Here is a 22397-nt window from a genome sequence, read left to right as displayed (position 1 = left end):
ACACAAGTTTGCAATCAAATTGATTAAACCTTTTAAGAACTTTTTCAACATAATGAGACTGATCAAGAATTAATCCATTCTCATTTCTAACAATTCTAATACCAAGAATTACATCAGCAATACCCAAGTCTTTCATGTCAAAGCTGGAAGACAAGAAATTCTTAGTATTTTCAATGCTTTCAAAATCAATTCCAAAAATCAACATGTCATCAACATATAAACATATAATGACTCCTTGATTTTTATGAAACTTGCTATATACGCACTTGTCAGAATTATGGATTTTAAATCCATTTGCAACCACAGCTTTATCAAATTTTTCATGCCACTGTTTTGAAGCTTGTTTATGACCATAGAGGGATTTAATTAATTTACAAACTTTTCGTTCATGATTAGCATAACAAATCCCTCAGGTTGGTGCATATAAATCTCTTCTTCAAGCTCACAAAAGGATCTGAATCTATATTAGGTGAGAGCATTTTTTGTTTACAAGATGAATCTCTAGATCCTTCAACCAAATATACAATAAAATCTGGTCCAAAAGATTTTTCTTTTCTCATTCTTTTACTCCTTAATTCAGAAGATCCACTTGGCTCACCAGATTCATTGTTATTTCTAATAGGTTCCACTATCTTATCATTTATAGATGGAATTGATGTGAACCCATTTTCATAAAATTTTGTATCTCTGGATTCTATAACTGTATTTACCTTAATAGAATTATCAGGTTCAACAACTAAGAACCTATAACCCTTGTTGTGTTGAGCATAACCCAAGAAAATACATTCAATGGCCTTTTGTCCTAATTTCCTGATTTTTTGTTCAGGTAATCTGACAATGGCCCTACACCCCCACGCCTTAAAATAATTAAGATTGGGTTTTCTTTTCTTCCATAATTCATATGGGGTAACCTTGGATTTCTTTTGTGGTACTCTATTTAATATATAACACGCTGTAAATAACGCTTCACCTCAAAAAATTTTATTTAAGTCATAGAATTACAAAGCAAGGTATTTACCATTTCAACTAAAGTTCTGTTTTTTCTTTCAGCAACTCCATTTTCTTTGTGGAGTATAAGCAATGGATGTCTCATGAATAATGCCTACAAATTCACAATAAAAAGGAAAATGGAATTCTCCTCCTCTATCAGATCTAAGGCATTTAATTCTGACATCACATTGATTTTTCACTTTTGTTTTGTAAACTTTAAAATTTACCAAAACTTCATCTTTTGAAAATAGAAGATAAACATAGTAGAATTTCGAAAAATCATCAATGAAGGTTACAAAATATTTTTTACCCCCTCTTGTAGGATTGCTATGCATGTCACAAACATCACTATGCACAAGTTGCAATAATGTAGAAAATCTATCAATTTTTGAAAAAGATTTTATGATAATCTTTGTTTTCAAACAGATTCTACATTTATCAACCATATCATTTATAGAATGTGGAATCAAATTTAAAACAGACATATCATGCAATTTTCTAATATTAACATGTCCTAATCTATTATGCCACGAAGAAACAGAGTCAATCATATAAGCAGAATTCACAACTTTATTAACCAAATTAAGTTTGAACATGTTCTAAAATAAATACCCTTTCCCAACAAAAACACCTCCTTTGGTTAGCACAAACTGATCTGACTCAAAGACACACTTAAATATGAATTTATTAAGAAGACCACCAGACACGAGGTTCTTCCTAATATCAGGAACATAATATACATCAGTAAGTGTAAGAACTTTCCCAAAAGTGAATTCCAGATTCACTGTTCCTTTGCCTTTCACTACAGCAGTGGTGGAATTTCCCATGAAGAGAACACAACCATCCTCCACTGCTTCAAAGGTCTTGAATAGACTCCTCTCCATGCAGACATGCTTTGAAGCACATTAGTCGATCCACCATGAACCATCTTTTTCGAGCATGAAAATCTCGGATATCATAGCCACAAACTCTTTCGAGTTAGAAGCTTACTGTTTCTTCTTCAGAAAACGGCAATCCTTCTTGAAGTGGCCTGGTTTTCCGCAATGATAGCAAGCGAATTTCGCTTTCTTATCACGATTCTAGTTCTGGTTCTGGAAATTCTTCCTCTTGTTCTGAAAGGGCTTTTTCTTCTGAAAGGGTTTCTTTGAAGAAGATCCTTCCTCCACCATATGCACTTTCGAGAACAGAAATCCTTGTTCTTCATTATCTTTTTTCTTCAGTTCTTCCTCAATCTGAAAGTGTTGGCCTAACTGAACAACAATTATTTCTTCCTTTTTATCTTTCAAAATTTTCTTTTGATCTTTCCAGGAAGAAGGAAGTTTGTAAATGATGGATGAGATAGCAATTTCCTCATCCATCTATCATTCTATAATTCTATAATTCTATAGAATTAAATAATTTAGTCATGTTATGCTGACTAAATTGACTCAAATTATGTAAAATCTCATTAAATTGTTCAACAATAGGCCTAGCATCTATCATTCTATAATTCATGAATTTAGAAGCCAAAAACTTCTTACTTGTAGCATCTTCTAAAAGATACTTAGCCTCGAGTGCATCACAGACATCTTTGACAATCGATTTGCTTCGGTAGATGTCGAACAGAGAATCCACCATAGCATTGCAGATGTGGCCTTTGCAAATATAGTCATCTTGCTCCCACTTCACGATTGCTCGAGTCTTAGCAATCGTCTTATTCTCACATGCTACTGGCTTCGAAGTTGTTAACACGTAAGCCACCCTAATTCTAGCAAGGAGCAAATGCGTCTTCTTCTGCCACCTCTTGAATGATGTTCCATCAGAGTAGTCGAGTTTGGTGAAATCAGCAGCAAGTTCTTTCAATGATTGTGGTGCCATTGAAGCAAAAATATTTTTTTAAGATTGTTATAAAAAATAAGGGAAAATACAGAAAATGAAATGCTGCTAAAGTGTGTTACAATGTCACTTTCCATAAGAAAATATTTGCCCTCACCAGAATTGGTATGCAGTAGGGTTACAACAAATTTTTCTCCAAGATACAATGGAGCCCAGAAACCTCTGTGTTTTTAACTGTGTTCTGCACAAATGAAATTAAAACCCAAAAATACCCTCAAATTTTCTATTCCAATTAGAGACAAGAAGAAATAATTATTTTAAATTTCAAAAATCATATAAGGATATAAAGAGAATTGTATATTATCAGAGATTAATCAATTATCTCTTAAAACAGATCAGGTAATTTCAAATTTCGAAATTAAACTGCCGTTTTGAATTTCGAAAATAAACTGCTGTTTTGAATTTCGAAATAAAACTGCTATTCAACTGCTATAAAACGCTAATCCAACTGGTACTTAAATCTGACCGTTAGATTAAATAATTATTCTGATTTAATCTCAATCGTTAGATCAACAGTCCAGTAGATCCAACCACTGGATCTACTTAAGTAGCATTCTACGGTTTAGATCAAACCATTAGATCGAACGATCTTGACCGTCCAAAAATGAATGGTCATGATCAAATAGCTCCGAGCTCCGATGCTTCGTGCCAAGTGCGCCACTAGTGCCTTACAGCCCATGCCACGTGTGCACGTGTGCGCCCGGTGTGAAGTATTATAACATGTATTAGAGTGTACCCCAGCATAGTTCATTTAATAGCTTAAATTTGTTGGACCTTATAAATGCCAACAAAATCTTCACTCTTTCCAATGTGGAACAACTTTCATTAGATGCTCTTTAAAATCTTCCATTTAAAATATTCATGAGACACAAAATAATATATATATATATATATATATATATTGAAAATATTTCCACATATAGTACATGTAATCTGGGAGAATGGTCAATCTTGATGACTTAAAGTTTATTCCACACAATTTTTAGTCATGGCACGCGTGATGCATACAATGAGGGAAGCAAACATAGTAGCTTATCTATTGGTGAAGACAGCTCTCCAAAAATCTGTGGAGAAAATTTTGATGGAAGATTATCCTGTGTTCCTTCATAATATTGTAAGCTTGGTTAATGAAAGCCTGGAATTTCACTTAAAAAACAAGTGGTGTAAATATTGATATGCCGTTTGAGATTCAAGATTTTTCCTGGTTGAATTTTGGGAATTTTTGAATTTTTATTAATTTTTGAGGGGCAATTATAGGTGCTGGTTTTGGAAAGTAATTTCGAAAATCGAAGGGTTTGTAGGAATTTCAAGGGGGATCTGAATCTGAAATTGCTAGAGCAGTAAGTAGACAGGGAGAGGTGTGAGAGTGAAAGAGACAAACAATTGAGAAGAAAGAATTAAAGGGGATATATTGGGGTTGGGGATATGGGATTTGGGATTTTATAGTTTATGGGTGTGATCACCGTCATTGTGTGCATCCCTCTTGTATTTAAGAGTCATGCATTTTTGCAAATTAAAAAGAGTAATGCTACAGCTTCACATGATATTTTCCTAGTGTTGTCTTGATTTTAAGTATATATATATATATATATATATTTTAAAAATAATATGAGGGACCGGGGTAAGTTTTTTTTCTATTTTTTTAGAAAACAATATCCACGTAAGATCATGAGAACACTAAAAGAACACAAGGAGAAACTGTAGCATTTATTAATTAAAAAAATTAAAAAATTAAAAGAAAAAACCCTTCTAGGTACTATTTCTGAATTGAACCAACTAGTGGCATTCCAAACATTGGGAGATGGATCCTCTCCATTTCAATAGTGTATTTAGGAGTAAAATGGTCTAAAAATAAAATGATCATTTTATCCCTCTAAATACACTAATTGAATTCTCTTCATTTCACCACTTCCCAAGCATTCACTAAAACAACTGAAATGCCAGCACGACTTTATACTTGTAAAGAGAAATATTTTTTTTGCATTCTTATGTTTATATTGTGTACATTTTTATTGAGTTGACATGTTCCATCCGCCATTAATTAAAAAATAAATAAACATCAATAATAGATGAAGCATGTCAGCTTAACAAAAATATACACAAAATAGTCGTTATTTCTCTACTTATTAAATGTAACTTGACTCTTATTTATTATTTGTTTTTAATAGGAAATCTTTTGTATTTCATTCAAAATAAGATCTAGAGCATAACACTTCTATATAACATAACCAAAAGCTATGTTAATACAACGTCATAGATACAATCAATAAAATCTTATAATAAAAATCTATCTATGACAGCAGCCTCCGCTAACCCATTTATGGAACAGATCTGCTTTGGCTTCTAAAAGCAGACTAGATCTTAGAGCATTTTCAATGAAGGAGCCAAATTTTTATGCAAAATAGCTCTTCAAAACTCACTTTATCTAGTTTAACTAAGAAATTTTTAAAAGTTCCCTACATCCGATTAACTATATTTTTATATATATCATTTAAATATCTTTTTATTAAAAATTGGGAAAGAATATTCTCATATTGATCCCTCGAAAAGTGGAAAAAGTTTTGGGAAAAAAAAAAAAAAAAAATAGACCAGAGAAACAATTAAAAGTAAAGGGATAAATGCAAGATTGGTCCCTATGGTTGGCCTAATTTACAAATCACTCATATTGGTTTAAAAAATAATTTATAGGTTCCTAGGATAGGCCAAAATAATATTTTACTTCCTGAACTCATTTTTCGTTAAATGACTTAACGAAAACCGTTACATTGCCACATCACACCCAATAAAAATAAGATACATGTTCTTTTTCATTTATGCTTTTAAAAAATGACAAATAAGCTTTTCCACATTATTTTGAGGCTTCAACACACACTTCACGTCAAATTAAATAAACTTAATCCCTCTATATCTCCTGTGCTGCCGTCGTCTTCATCTTTCCCAACAATTTTTGCCGTCGTATTCATCTTTGTCTTTATGTCGTCATCTTCATCTTTCCCACAGATTCTTACGTCCATCTCCAAGTGACCTGTTGGGTTTCATAGTACGACTGAAATCGCCATCAGAGAATCACCGGAAACGTCACGACGGTAAGCCACCTTGCTTTTGAGCTTTTTTACTTTCATCTTGATTTGAGTTGTAGTACGAAACCCAACAACTCACTTGGAGATGGACGCAAGAATCTATGGGAAATATGAAGACGACAACATTAAGACGAAGATGAATACGACGGCAAGAATCGTTGAGAAAGATGAAGACGACGGCGGCACAGAGGATATAAGGGGATTAGGTTTATTTAATTTGACGTGGAGTGTGTGTTGAAGTCTCAAAATGACGTGAAAAAACTTATTTGTCATTTTTTAAAAAGCATAAATAAAAAAGAACACGTGTCTTATTTTTATTGGGTGTGATGTGACAATGTAACGGTTTCTGTTAAGTCATTTAACGGAAAATGAGTTCAAGGAGTAAAATATTATTTTGGTCAACCCTAGGGAACTATAAATTAATTTTTAAATCACAGGGAGTGATTTATAAATTAGGCCAACTACAAGGACCAATTTTACATTTATCCCAAAAGTAAAATGATTCTATTGAAAAGTGCTGCTACATGTACCTTCTTTTTTTTTTTTTTTTGCTAATCCAATCAAATATCCATTTTGTATTTTGTTTTGATAATCCAATGGGGGATATTTTACAAATCTGGTTAACCATTTTAAATAAAAATGTCATTTGACTACTCCATTGAGAATGCTCTTAAACATGAGTAGCCAAAATTCCCTTAAATCTCCATTGAGAATGCTCTTAAACATGAGTAGCCAAAATTCCCTTAAATCTTTAATAACGAATCTTGTTATGTTGCACTAATCACATATGTTTTGTTTTTTGTGGTATTTGTTAATGGTGACGTGTAACAAATTTCTTTAGAAATGACTGTCAGAATTCCATTTGGATTCCGGAAGTGCCACATACATGCCCTACATCACACGCAAGTAGCAATGCTGAAGTGCATTCCACTCAACTGATTCTCAGGACTTTCAGAGCAACATGTGTCAATGTCCAACCACCCATCAATACTTATCAGGTATTATGTCCCAATCAGCATGACTCAATTTCCATTACCAAATTCAACGTTAAAGAATTTTGTACGTACAAGACAAACTCCACTCACCCGACTTGTAAATATGGATTATATATTTAGATTTTTTTTTTTTTTTTTAAGGATAGTTTTCTATTTCCAAGATCATTAAACAAGGAAAAAAAAAAGCAAAAAAAAAATATCATCCTCTCTTGATTGAGGGTCCAACAATACAGGAATGAAACCATGCGCTAGGCCCATTTCGTTTTGTCCCGTGTTTGATAAAGGCCAAACCTACCAGAATTGTCAGGGTAAAGAAGAAGAGGATCTCGAGGATCCAAAACCCCTCGGGCGCCCAAGAGTGACACTGGCTACATGCTCAGATCCAGTTGACTCCCATTTGACTAAAGATTTCTTTCATGATTATCCAACATCATGAGGATAACGTCAGAGTTCGTATACAACGACTACTCCCAATTCAAATCAAGCTCCAAGGCCTAGATAAGGTCGAGGATTGAGTTCTAGTCAGAGTGAACCTATCAGCCTATAAATAGGTTGATCTACAGGTATAATACTACACACTGAAATATTTAGATAATACATACATCTTTCTCAGAAGAACTAACTTGAGCATCAGAGAGAGATCTCGCTCAATACAGGGCAAGTTCGATCTTGGAGGACGCGTACACACCGTACCAAAAACTGTTCTAACAACATCCATCACATTTTATTACTTTTTAAATAAAAAAATCACTACAAAATAATTTTTTTTTTACTTTTTCATATCAAATATTTTTACTTTTTTTACACATCAATCAAATATTACTATAGTTCTAAACCATTTTCTTTTTTCAAGCTAATAACAAACAGCCCCAGAAAGACAGCATTACGTTTCTCTATAAAGCAACACTACCAAACACATCGCACACTTGTCATTCTCCATAAATGTGGCAAATGATAATGTTACGTCAATCAAATATAACTTTTTTTTTTTTGGGCAAAATACACTTTACCTCTTTGAACTATCCACGTATTTGCACTTTTAACCCAAATATTTAAAAAATGACACTTTACCCCCCAAAGTATCTGACATTGATACTTGACCCCCATGAAGTACACTTTACCCCCTAAAGTATTTTGAGTTGACACTTTACCCCCCAAAACTTAGAGTTGACACTTTACCCCCTGAAGTAACTAAGTTTTGGAGGGTAAAATGTCAATTCAAAATACCTTAGGGGGGTAAAGTGTACTTCATGGGGATCAAGTATTAATGTCAAATACTTTGGGGGAGGGTAAAGTGTCACTTTTTAAACATTGGAGTTAAAAGTGCAAATAGGTGGATAGTTCAAAGGGATAAAGTCTATTTTCCTCTTCTTCTTTTTTTTTTTTTTTTTTTTTTCACAAAATCACCATATTTAGTAGTCAGCGCCATACATCCATTGGATTGGGCCGAATGGCTTGAGTGGTCACAACCATCAAATCTTACTTACCGAGGTTTCGTCGCGACCACTTCCAATAACTTTGGGATGGTACGACCACTTTTGGAGGTTTGGTGGGAGAAGGTGTTGGCCACTCATGAAAGTGGCTAAAGGTCACTATTCAATCGCCCCTCAATGACGCGTTTGTGCGAAAAAGTATTACATGACAATGCCATGTCAGTATTGTTAAATAAAGGGAAAAGTACACTTTACCCCCCTCCCCCACCCAAAAGTTTGGGGCGATTTTCAATTCGACCTCCAATGTTTCAATTTTTGCAATGCACCCTCCCAAACTTGCAAATTTTTTTCAATTTGACCAATGTCATCCAAAAATTTCCATATTGCTCGCCCCTAATTTATTTTTTATTTTTTATAAAAAAAAAATTAAAAAACAATATTTGGTGTGGCCGTAGCCACCCCCTTTGGCTATCTGGCCATTTTTGCACCCTCCAAATTTTTTTTTTTATAAAAAAAATAAAAATAAAAATAAAAATAAAAATTAGGGACAATATGGAAATTTTGGAATCACATTGGTCGAATTGAAAAAAATTTGCAAGTTTTGGGGGGTGCATTGCAAAAATTAAAACATTGGTAGTCAAATTGAAAATTGCCCCAAACTTTGGGGGGCTAAAGTGTAATTTTTCCTTAAATAAATGTTGGATAGAATCATAGTATCTAACATGTCTCTAAACAAATAAAAAGGAAACCACTTAAAACACACCACATCGATTAATGTAAAATGAGTATAATAAATAAGTGTGAAGAGTAGTAGCATTACACAAACTTGTTATTACATTAATTTTGTGTTTATGTGCTTGAGATTGGCTGCATGATCTTTGTAATCTACACTTGTGACAGTTGTGATAAAGAAATGTTATTTAGTAGACTGTTATACGATTGCCGAACAACTGGGATGACATAGCACTAAAAATTAACATTTGAATCAGTAAGAGCTTGTTAAAAAATAAAAAGTTAAAAGTTAATTTTTACTACAACATCATTCTAATTATATAACAGTTGTATAACAATTTACTAAATAACATTATTCCTTGTGAATTAGGTACAATCTGTTAAATGGTGAACCTAGCATTAGTCTCTTTATTTCTTTCTTTTAAGGTTAGTCTAGTAACCTTGGCTTATCCCAAATACAATAAAACGACAGTAGATGCATTTTCTTTTTTGGGGTAAGTAAAATCTACAATAGCCTTATAGGCATATAATGTACAATAGAAATGCACAATTATTTCAAAAAAAAAAAAAGAAATGCACAATTATATATACATCTCTATTTTTGCATCTGTATTTAGGTTTCAAACCCAACATTTGAGCCCACAATTTTATTGTGATAAAGTTATTCATTAATGTAAATTCAGTAACAAAAAATTGTTGTCAATAACTTTTAAATGTAGATCATGTTTGTTTGTTAATGACATTGTTTTAAAAAATGTTAGAAATTATTGGGAATAAAATTACACTACACGCCCATCAGATTTTAGGCCTTAAGGCCAATGACAAGCCCACAAAGCTATTAATTAAATAGCAGGAGATACAATTCAAGTGGGGCTCTATTAGAATAATGTGGGTCACAAAATCCTACTCAAAGTCTGAATTAGAGTAGGAGCCCATGTCCAACTCTAACTCCCAGGACTCCTAAACCAACTCAAATAAGAAGAACTAGTTAAAGTCAACCTCAATTCTTCAGCCTATAAATAGGACCCTACACAAGGTACAAATATATGTTATACATCTTGAATAATCGAATATCTTCTAGAGAATACGGAATAGAGCTCAATTAGTCCCCATTGAGTAAATTGAATTATTGTGCGTCGAAACATAATATTTCTCCCAGAAACTGAATTAGGCATCGGAGTTTCCCCGCATAGATGCCGGTGGATCTTTTGACGCTTTATTCTTTTGTAGCAATTTTGGAGCACATGATGACATATTGTAGATCTAGAAGGCCCTGAAGAATGTGTAGTCGGTGTGAGGAAAACTATTCTAATAGAAACTACAATTTTATCTACAATTATTTCGCAATGCTGACGTGATAGTCCCAATTAACCCTTAAATCAGTCTTAATTAAATAAAAAATAGAAATTTAAAAATTGGTTGAGACTATCACATCAGCATTGTGTGATAGTTTTGAGTAAAAATATGGGTTTTTTTTTTTTTTTTCCAACTCAAAGACATTAACAAACAACCAATAATAATAATAAATACTCCTCAAAAAACAAAAACCGTTTTACCTTTATTTCATGTCAAAAAAATTTTCAAAAAGAAAATAAAAATACTCCCCAAAATATATTAACAAACTATTCTACCTTACAAATTTCAAGGTTATGACAAACGAGGTTTGTAAAAGTAAGAATAATTCATAATTTACTTATGCTAAGCATTTTTTTTTTTTCCATCCCTTGGATCATTTGAGGGCATTTATTATTTATTCTAAATCTCGTAAATAATATCAATTTGTAGGCCAAAGGAAGAAAGGCCCTCATCTTTATGGTAATTCTAGTATATGGAGTCCAAGCTTAGCTATGTGCATGCATAGATCGATTGAGCCACGTTCCTTCACTCACAGTTCAACCTTGCTCAATAAATTCAACTTTGACTTTCCATTTAATTTGACGAGGTAGGTGTATGGCTAAACAGATATAGTGTATCTTTGATAGGTACTTGAAGTTGGGTAGTTATATGAGATGGAATTTGAGAGGCCTATGAACAAACTATATATGAACGAACTCTACGTACGTACCCAAAACAGTAGTATAATTGTTGAAGGTGAGCATAACATGAAGGATATTGAATTCCATGGTAAGTTGAAGGACATTTTGGTGTTACGTTATGGTCGAAATCGCGTGTATCTTTGAGTGCATTGGTGGGATGTTGGGCATAGAACGAGAATACAAACAGATGAGCACTTTACGAGTGTGAATACATCTCGAACATGGTATGCATCTGACCCATTTATCCTAGCATGCCAAGCTTCACAAGTATTTTACTTGAAAGATCCCAAATTGGGTGGTAGTTGGCAAGTAGTGCAAAAAGTGACCAATAAAAACATATACGATGTTCCAATTGTATTAGAGAGAGAGATTAAAGAAGATGACGAAGGCATTGGTGACGAGGAAGAAGATGATGAATGTGTTGAGGGTAATGCACCTGTGCAACAAGGAAACAAAATAGACTCAAATCTGTTACGTAGAGATGATGTGGAACCAATAGCTATTGATGAAGTATATGTGCACATTGATGAAAGCATGTTCCTCAATGATGACTTCTCTAATGAGGGGCACGAAACAAGTTCTGATGATGAACAAGACCTTAATGATGAAAGCATATTCCTCAATGATGACTCCGCTCATGAAGAAGAGTTATCTCGCAACTCTGATATAGACTCTGACGATGATATGTGTTGAATATTATTGTAAATTATATATACAAAGCATATGTAAATGAACATTTATTCTATGGTAATACGATATGAGCTATTGATTTGTTTGCCTTGTTACCAATCTTTCGATTATTGTATATGTTAATATTTTCACATTTTCTTAGTCACTTTTTTTATTGTGGAATTAGTTGTACACAATGAAGATGAGTTGAGGAAGATCACGTGTGTTCGTGGATCGTTCTACACCATTGCATCTCAATGAAGATATTGAGAATGCAAGTTTAGGATCACAAGTGCCTCCTGCAATTGATGTAACTCCATATTAGACGACGACTCAAGGACCCTCCAATTCATCTTGTAAGTGCACATATAATATTAATATAGTAATCTATGTTATTGTATAGACTATGAACAAACTTTTTCACCAAAAATACTAACCATGTTTCAAATTTTGTCTCACAGCTGTTATGTCCAACAAGAAGAAAAGAGGTCCGAATAAATCCACTGAGTTCAATCAGCTTTTTAAGGATGGTTGTCCTATTGAGATAAAAATTCTTCCCAAGGCAAGAGGACCGGCCTGTAGGCAAAAATGCGAGTCATTTTAGTAGGAGGGTGACACATGTCATTCGTGAACACGCCGAGCTTTGCATAGTTCTTGGACTTGTGTCCCACCAAGTGAGCGGCAACGGTTTAGAATTCGTGTTTTAGTGAATTGTAACGTTTAGGGTTATGTTATTTACTACATGTAATATAAAATGCTAAGACTATTGTTATTTATAATATACAGGTTAAGTGGACTTTAGACAAGAATCGGGCTAACCAAATTGGATCTATTGAGTTGACTTTATCAAATAATTATAGAACACTTTGTCATGGTTTTCATTGTCATTTTCTTAAATTCGGTGGTGATAAAGACTCAACAATCGCGAAGATATGCGAGTCATTTGAAAACAAATACTTAAAGGTAAATATTTTTAAACTAAATCAACAATAAATCTAAAGGAGTATAATTTTGTAATAATTTAATGAAAATTTGTCACAGCACAAGTCCGCATGTAATAAGAAAAATAGATCGGAGTTGAAGACCAATCACACATCCGGCTCTCGATCTTTTCTTAATCATCGCCATAGTGAGGTAACAATTTTATACTATTACATTATTTTAATAATTATGTTTAGAGCATATGTTAATTATATGTCTATTATGTGTAGATGGGAGAGGATGAAGAGGAGATCAATCTAATTGACTTTTATAAGATCTCTCACACAAAGAAAGACGGGTCATTTGTGACTTTGCAGTGTGAAGAACGATATGTAAGTAGTTGAAATTTCTGCTTTCTATTAATATCTTGTCTCACATTGTTCAATGAAAGTTACTAAACTTTTAGGATATCTTGTCTCTCCTTGTTATACGACTAACCTGAAAATATGTTGCTTCTACAGAATTTGATGGTAGAGAAGTTGGTTGACAAAGAAGTTGTCGTAGATGAAGAGAAAATATTTACACAAGCTCTTGGTGGTAAACGTTCTGGCCATGTTAGAGGGATGGAAAAATTTGTCATACCTACTCCATCCTCTTCTTTGCGGTCACTATATGGCACCCAACTCAACGTTGAGTTGGAGGAAACAAATAGAAAAATAGAGGAGCTGTAAAATAAGTTAGTGGAAAAAGATAGAAAAAGAGATGAACAAATAGAGGAACTGCAAAATGAGTTAGTGGAAAAAGATAGAAAAAGAGATGAACAAATAGAGGAAATTAGACAAGAATCAAAGCGCCAATTTGATCTCCCAATGTCATGTGTTTTAGGTAAAATGGTTGTGTGGTAGATATGTTTTGTTATGTTTTAATTGAACCCGAACAACTAATTTTTTACTTTTAACATCTTTGTTTTCTTTTCTATATGTTATATGAACACAAGGTGGGGATTTTGCTCATTTTGATGGGAATGTTTAAAGAGATATGATTTGGGAACTTCACACCTTATTTTGTTAAGAGTTGGTACAAGGATTCTACTCTACCTATGTCTTTTTTTTTTTCTTTTTTTTTTTTTTAAAAAAAAAATGAAGGTTAGATGTGCTTTGCATTGTTATGGTTGTTCTTATCAATTTCTCACTGCTTTGATATTTTCTTATGTTTAGCGCTTTCCATGAATAAATTGCACATATTTTCTGCTATGTAATTTCCCCCTGCTTTATAAACTTGTTGTGTTGGATGGCAACAAGTAAGAAAATAAAATAATTGGCGAGAACATGTGAAGATAGGATTCTTATTTTTTAGGGGAAAATTCACTTTACCCCCTGAAGTTTCAAGGATTTTTCAATTCGAACATTAATGTTTAAAAATTGGCAATATACCTCCCTAATGTTTCAAAAATTTTCAATTTAGACCCTCTGTTACTAATTGTTGTCTAATTGGACAGAAATCATCCCACGTGTGTCTCACGTGGGATTTTGATGCCTTCTATTCCAACTTTACCCTCATTAAAACCTATGAAATTGAGAGTAATTATGTAATTTCATAGGCTTTAATGAGGGCAAGATTAGAATAGAGGACATCAAAATTTCAAGTGAGACGCACGTTGGATGATTTCCGTCCAATTGGGCGAAAATTAGTAACTGAGAGTTTAAATTGAAAATTTTTGAAACATTAGGGGGGTACATTGTCAATTTTTAAACATTGGGGCTCGAATTGAAAAACCCCTGAAATTTCAGGAAACTAAAGTGAATTTAACCCTATTTTTTAATACAAGTTTGTAGACTTGGTTGTATGCTAGAAGTTTGTAGTTGATTGTGTGGTTTTGATTGTACATAGTTTTGATCATTGGCTGTATATAGCTTTGGATTACATACTGGCCGAACAGGGCTGTAATCTTTTTTGGGTGGTGGTTCTTGCTGCAATTAGGTATTGGGCATGTATTTTTCAATTTTCACTTTTGTGACCTTCACTTTGTTGAGATACAAAGATGAGGAACGCTTGGCAAGATTGATTTTAGGCGGTGCAGGTGTAAAGGAAGGTTGGAGAGTTGAGGCAAATTGCTACTAAATATGTTTGTTGAGCATTCATATGTGAAGTGAGAAAACTGAGCATACAAACACTGAAGAGAATATGGTACATGTTGAATGTTTCTGTGTAGAAATGGCTTTTCAAAACAATGAGAACTTGAGAATAACTATAGAAGATAATAAAAATTTTAATTTGATAATCAGATTGGGTTGTAGCAACCCTTTTTATAGAGCTGCTCCATCAAGTAATGATGAGAATAGACTATGTTATAAAATACAATAATTCTGAGACTTGAAGTGATTAAGATAATCCAAGTTGTGCCGGCTTGTGATGCAAGTTTACTTGCAAATTGACTAGTTTAGAATGATCATCTAATGTTTATTTTAGTACTAGACTGGCCTCTCAATCCAGCTAATCAAACCTCCTCCTTTTTTCGTTTACTTTTTCTTTGGAAATAAATAAGTTTGTATTTCACGAACAGGAAATTACACGCACAGACTTGTTTGGTGTTCCTCTTTTGGGTAGTAGTTTGGGAGACAAATTATAACTTCCATAATCCAAGTTCATCTCTCTTTCCATAGCTTCATTCAGTTTTGGTTATTTTCTTTAGGGAAATTTCTTGTCTAATATATGCTCTTCTTCTTTGTACAGTTACGATATGGTATTGATGAGTCGTACAAGTTATCTGTTCTTGCATCTGGGAAGCCTGTTTTTGTGTATCTCGAAGTGGGCGCAACTAATCCTTTTTCTGTTGCTTAGCTCCATATGAAGTTTAATTTCTTAAGGAACATTGTTGTTTTCTCATGCTACTTTTGAGACTTATTCACTTAAAAATGTGTAATGAACTCTGTTTCAAACCTTTTAATATATTTGCGGTGGATTGTGTGGGAAGGAGTGGAGGTTTGGCTTTATTATGGTTGGCCGATATGGGTATTGAAATTCAAAACTACAGTCGACGGCATATTAATGCAACAGTTTGTCCCTCCTCAACCGAACCGCCGTGGAAACTTACCAGTTTTTATGGCCATCTAGATCCGAGTAAGAGGGGGGAATCATGGAGTTTGTTGCGATACATTGCTAGAATGGAACCTGGCCCTTGGTTGTGCATAGGTGACTTCAACGAGATTATAAGCCTTAATGAAAAATTTGGTGGGAGTGGACGTCAAAGAAGTCTAATGGAAGCTTTCCAAAGGGCTTTGGAGGATTGTGAACTCTCGGATTTGGGCTATAGGGGTCCCAAGTACACATGGAGTAATTGTAGGGAGGGACCGGATTTTACGAAGGAAAGGCTTGATCGAGCAGTAGCTAACCGGGAATGGTGTGACAAATTTCATGAGGCGAAACTAGTGATTGGGGCAGCCGTATGGTCAGATCATTTTCCATTTCTCTTGACATTAAGCAATTATGGGAGGAGACAGCAGGGTCGTAGGAACTTCAAATATAAGGCTGGTTGGGAGCTTGATGGTAAGTCCGAACTATTATTCAGAATTCTTGGAAGGCACAACCCATTATTTCTACCTTGCAGCATGTCAACCCATGGCCTTTTATACAAAGCAAAATGATGTGTTGTACCAAAGCTTTGCTTAAATGGCGAACTGATGAGAGGGGATTGCCGGGTACAACTCTAAGGGACCAGTACAATAAACTAGCAATGGAGCAAGGGCTGAATGAGATACCAGATTTGGAACCAGCAGATACAACAAGGAATATTCTGAAAATGTTATTAGAACAAGATGAATTAAAGTGGCGCCAACGAGCTAAAGTAAATTGGCTGTCATTTGGAGATAAAAATTCGAAGTATTTTCATGCTTACGCGAATTTTAAAAGAAAAGCGAATAAAATCGTTTTTATTGTTGATGAAAGTGGAGAAAGATGGACGACCCAAGAAAAGATGGGTGATGCATTTGCGGATTATTTTGATAGTCTTTTCAAGACCGGTGGAGGGGGGGATTTTGATATGTGCTTGGAAGGCTTAAAGGGAAGGGTGACGGATGACATGAGGGAGACTCTAGGGAGGCCTTTCCTAGAAAGCGAGATGAAGGACACCTTATTCCAAATGGCTCCTCTAAAAGCTCCCGGGTCGGATGGGTATAATGCGGGCTTTTTCCAAAAACATTGGGACATCATTGGAACCGAGGTTTGCAAAGCTATTCTTTTTTCTCTCAATAATGCTGTCGTTGGTAGCAAATTGAATTCTACATTTATAGCTCTCATTCCCAAGAATAAAAATCCCTCATGCGTTTCGGATTTTCGCCCCATAAGCTTGTGTAATGTTTTATATAAGATTATATCAAAGGTGCTTGCGAATCGGCCGAAATTGATTTTTCCACTTATTATCTCTCAAAACCAAAGTGCATTCATCAAGGGAAGGTTAATTACTGACAACATTTTGGTTGCTTATGAGACCCTCCACACAATGCAATCTAGAATGGGGGGAAAAAGGGATATATGGCGGTTAAAATTGATATGAGCAAGGCCTATGATCGGGTGGAGTGGAGATTTTTGGAGGCGGTAATGTGAAAAATGGGGTTTGCACCCAGTTGGATCAAATTGATCATGGAGTGTGTAACCACAACGAATTTTGAAGTATTGGTTAACGGCGTCCATACAAGAAAAATTGTCCCAACCCGAGGCATTCGGCAAGGCGATCCCCTTTCACCGTATTTGTTTTGATTTGTGCTGACGCATTGAGTTCTTTACTTGGCAAAGTGGATAGGGAAGGTGTGTTGACTGGGGTTCCCACCTCTAAGAGGGGACCTCGCATCAACTATTTATTTTTTGCTGATGATTGTTTACTATTTTGTAGAGCTGACCTGGAACATTGGGAAAAATTGTCTACCATTCTCAGAATCTATGAAGAAGCTTCAGGACAAAAATTGAATGCATCTAAGACGGCTATCTATTTTAGTCGGAATACTATGTCAGCACATTGACGACATATCTGGGAAGCCTCTGGTGTCCCCAGTTCACAGAGGTATGAGACATATTTGGGCCTCCTGGCTTTGGTTGGGAAATCTCGGACAAAAGCTTTCAAAGGGATACTTGATAAAATCTGGAAGAAACTCCAAGATTGGAAGTTAAAAATCCTTTCTCAAGCGGGGAGGGAGATTATGCTCAAGGCGGTGGTCCAAGCAATACCGACGTATTGCATGAGTGTATTCAAGCTTCCCAAAATTTTGTGCGACAAAATTAACTCCCTAATGCAGCAATTTTGGTGGGGGGAATCAAAGATTCCATGGATATCTTGGAGCAAAGTGGGTTTGTCAAAAGCTCAAGGAGGTTTGGGCTTTCGGGATTTCCTATGTTTCAATAAGGCCCTTCTTGCGAAACAATGTTGGCGATTATGGAATATGGCCGAGAGTTTGGTGGCCACGGTTTTGAGGGCTAAATATTTTGCAAATGGAACAATTCTTGAGGCCAAATTGGGCTCTAAACCCTCCTTTGCATGGCGGAGCATTTTGGGTTCGTGTGACCTTCTCAAGGAGGGTTTGTATCGACGGATTGACAACGGAGAATCTACACGAATTTGGGGAGACAAATGGATTCCCATTCCGTCCACTTTTTCTATTCATACACCTCCCCGGGTGTTGGACGCCAATACAAAGGTAAGTGCTCTTATTGACAGAGACACGTATGGGTGGAATACAAGCCTGCTGAAGGCTATCTTTAATTCGGTTGAAGTTGAAGCTATTTTATTAGTCCCTTTGAGTAGCACTAACTGATCTGATAGGGTGATCTAGCGAGGTAATGCTAATGGTCAGTTCACAGTGAAATCAGCGTATCATTTGGCCAAGGAACTGGAGTTTCTCAAGCAGGCAGGGAGCTCACATGGGGGGAAAATGTGTGATCTGTTGAAGTCAATTTGGAAGGTGGCGTACCCAAATGTGGAGAAACATTTTTTGTGGAAGGCATGTAAGGAGATTCTCCCCACCAAGGCCAACCTACTTAGGGCAGCATGTTCTTCCAGATGATTTGTGCCCAATCTGTGGACTACAAGCAGAAACTGGATACCATATCCTATGGGATTGCCCCTCGGCACGGGATGTATGAGGAACAAGTCTAAAAAAATTTCAAAAGCTGGTACTGGAGGGCCCAACCTTTAGACAGGTGGTGGAACTGGTGGCGAAGAGGTGTGATGGAGAGGAGCTGGGTCTCTTTGCTGGGATCGCACGACGCGTCTGGTTACGGCGAAAAGTCTTTGTGCATGAAAGCAAATTTTCCCACCCAAGTGCATTGGTATAGCAGGCTTTGCAGGCTCACACTGATTATTTGGACGTAAATTCCCCAAATCCATCTTCTCCCCGAGAGATAGTTGAGGCTTCCAGCTGGATTGTTCCGCCTGAGGGTTTTATCAAAATCAACTGGGACACGGCGATTTGTTCCAAGCAAGGAGTGGTGGGTATGGGTGATGTGGTTCGTAACGAACGAGGGCAGGTGTTGGCTGTACGAAGCTTGATTAAACCAGGCAGGCTCTCCCTTCTAGCAGTTGAGGCGTGGGCCGGAGGGCAAGCTCTAATATTTGGCAAAGATATGGACTGAGGAAGATCATCTTGGAAGGGGACTTGAAGCTCATGGTGGATGCTGTTAATGGCAGAGATGCTAGTGGGAGGGATATTGGTCATTTGATTGAAGACATGTATATTATGCTACAACCCTTCACTGATTGGAAGGTGATGGCGGTTTGAAGATCTGCAAATCAAGCGGCCCATGAGGTAGCACGGATGGCCATTCGGGCGAACACAGCAAGGACACGGCATTTTGCATATCCTGATTGTATTCATGAGCTTATTATAGGGGAGACTCCTTCCTCTAATAATGTTTGAGTAATAAAAGTCCTACTTATTCAAAAAAAAAAAAAATTCATTTGCATACCAAATAATCATTTAATAATAATTTAATTGCATGCAATTACGAATCTAATAATAGAGTACAAATTCTAATTAACATATCATAAATGCATTTAATTAAATTCAATTACATATCAATTTATTAAGTCATTCTACCCTATATTAAATGCATATCAAAAGTCTTTAAGGGTAGCTCAATCGACTGTGGACCACGCCTCATGAAGCGGTGGTCAATAGTTCGAATCTCCCATCTTCATTCCTTTGTGTGGACATGTCAAAAAAAAAAAAAATGCATATAAAAAAAATTATTGAATATCAATTTAATAAGCCATAATTCTCGGCTCTTGGGCTCCAAAAAACTCTAGCCTCTCTCTAGTCCCTCTCCAGTGAGACCCTGAATCCTCCCCGCTTGTTTTGTTATTTCTTTCATTTTCTTTGCTATAGTTTGATTTTGGAACTCATTAGCTTCTCCTCACGCTTCGGTTTCGTTGATATTTTAATGGGAAACTTAGATCAGCTCCTTGTGCTGCTGATCTACTTTTTTGCTGCTGGCCCAAGCCCTGTACATGCCACTACAGGCTTCTCCCTGGTGCCATTATGCTCTGTAGTCACCAGACTTTTTCTCTTTTCTTTTTGGCACGCGCCGAATGTGGTTTGTGCAAGCCAGAGTGTGGATCGTGTGGATCCCACGCGCTTTACGTGTGAGCCTCACGAGCCGAGTTTTCTCTGCCATTTTCTTGCTGGACCTTGCCATTGATGCTGGTTTTCTTTGTTTAGTTCTTGTTTTGTTGTGTTATCTTGACCTTTGTGCTGATGAGGGATAGTTTCGGTGTAAGGAGTTTGTCTCACGGCCGGGTCAATAAAGTTTTTTTTTTTTTTAGCGATAAGACCTACTCATGTATTTAGATCTAGTTTGCCTAGAGCAGATCTACCCCTTAAATGAAGTGTGCACATGAGTTGGATCGGAGGAGATATATATGTTTTTGAATGTTAGATTTTCAGTGTATCTATGATGTTGTACTCTTCATACTTTTTTGGCTATTTTTCTCTTTAAGAGCTTCAAGCTCTTGATCTCTTATTATGGAATGAAAATAAAAATAAAAATAAAATTCCCTAAAACAAAAAAGAAGTCATAATTCTAGCATTTTGGAATATCAATTTAAATCATTTCATATGCATATCAATTTAATAATTATTTATCAATTTAAATAATGCACCTATAAATTTTTAACTAAACAAATATATATATATATATATATATATATATATAGAGAGAGAGAGAGAGAGAGAGAGGGAAAAGTACCGATCGGCTGGAGGATGAGGAGTGGCAGCAGGATCGAGAAAGAATACACCTAGATTGGAGGAGCGGCGCCGCCGGAGGTGAGAGAGAGAAAGAGAGCTGATCAGAGAGAGAGAGAGAGATCACTGAGTGAGAGAGAGCTAAGTGAGAGAAAGAGAGCTGTGTGAGGGAGATCAAGGGAGAGGGGGATCAGGTGGCCGGGCTTCTGTGTAGATTGAGGGATGGGGGATGTTTTTTACTAAGTGGGTACATGCACTATTGCAACGTTCCCATTCAGTAGGGACGTGCACTGTTCAAACGACCCCTCTTCTTGAGGGGTCGTTTTACTATTGAAATGCCCTCTGGTAACGACCACATTCGAGAACGTTCCTAAATCATCATTTTTTTGTAGTCCCGGTTTGTCTTATTTGAAGGGCAAAATCATCGTCTAAAAAATTATAATTATAATTTTATCCTTATAAATAAAACTAACTAAATTTCCTATTCAAATGAACTGGAGAGAGTCCTTATCATCCAAATAATGCTCAAAGATAGTTTGAATGATAACATAAGAGAGTATGCAGTGATAACTCCTAACATCCCCTTATTATTAGTCATTTTCAAATAAGACTTCTTCCCCAGCCGATGCTTGTTGTCTTTGCACAGAGGATCCTCTTCACCCCTTCCCACTATTGTCTATTCATATGTTTTTATGCGACACTGCCAAACATAATAGACTTCTCCTGTAACTGAAATTGACTTTTACGTAAAGATTGTTTTTCTTTTGTTCAGGAGAAGATGCCCATGTCATAGGATACGTAATAGTATTGGTTTTCATAAACTAGCTAGCAAAATTTATTTATTACTTTTTTCTATTTTTTTTTTTCCGTGAGAAATGCTATAGTACAATAAAAATATAATTTTTTGTTTATAAAAGTCCTAGGTAGCAAGAGGCTATAGGCCTCCATCCGTAGTTACTGTGAATCCACCCAATGATAAAGCTTGTGGGCTCTTGCCAACTTGAATTTTTATGGGTCCAAAATTATCTTTTTATTGCACTATAGCACATCTCTTTTCCCATATGGCAGAACTTGAAATACAATCTATCAATTTATTATTAGCCAACTTATTCAATTAGAAAAAAAAAATTTATTATTAGCCAAAAACATTCACAATTAACTAGTAAAGACCGAGTTAGATATTTTTTTTTCTTTTCTTTTTTTTCAAAAAAAAAAAAAAAAAAAGGAGGATCCGATTAGTGGAATAAAATACTTTAAGATGTGGTAGTAAAAAATAATTCGTAGATTAAAAAATCAAGAACTGATTTTGTAAATAAATAAATAACATGAGAAATGCTATTTATCTTTCTTCGGTCAATCTCTGGTTTTAACTCCACACACACACACACACACACACACACACACACACACATATATATATATATATATATATATATAT

This window comes from Corylus avellana, chromosome ca5 (assembly GCF_901000735.1).
Source record: "Corylus avellana chromosome ca5, CavTom2PMs-1.0".
Taxonomy (NCBI): domain Eukaryota; kingdom Viridiplantae; phylum Streptophyta; class Magnoliopsida; order Fagales; family Betulaceae; genus Corylus; species Corylus avellana.
This window is presented reverse-complemented; position numbering follows the sequence as displayed.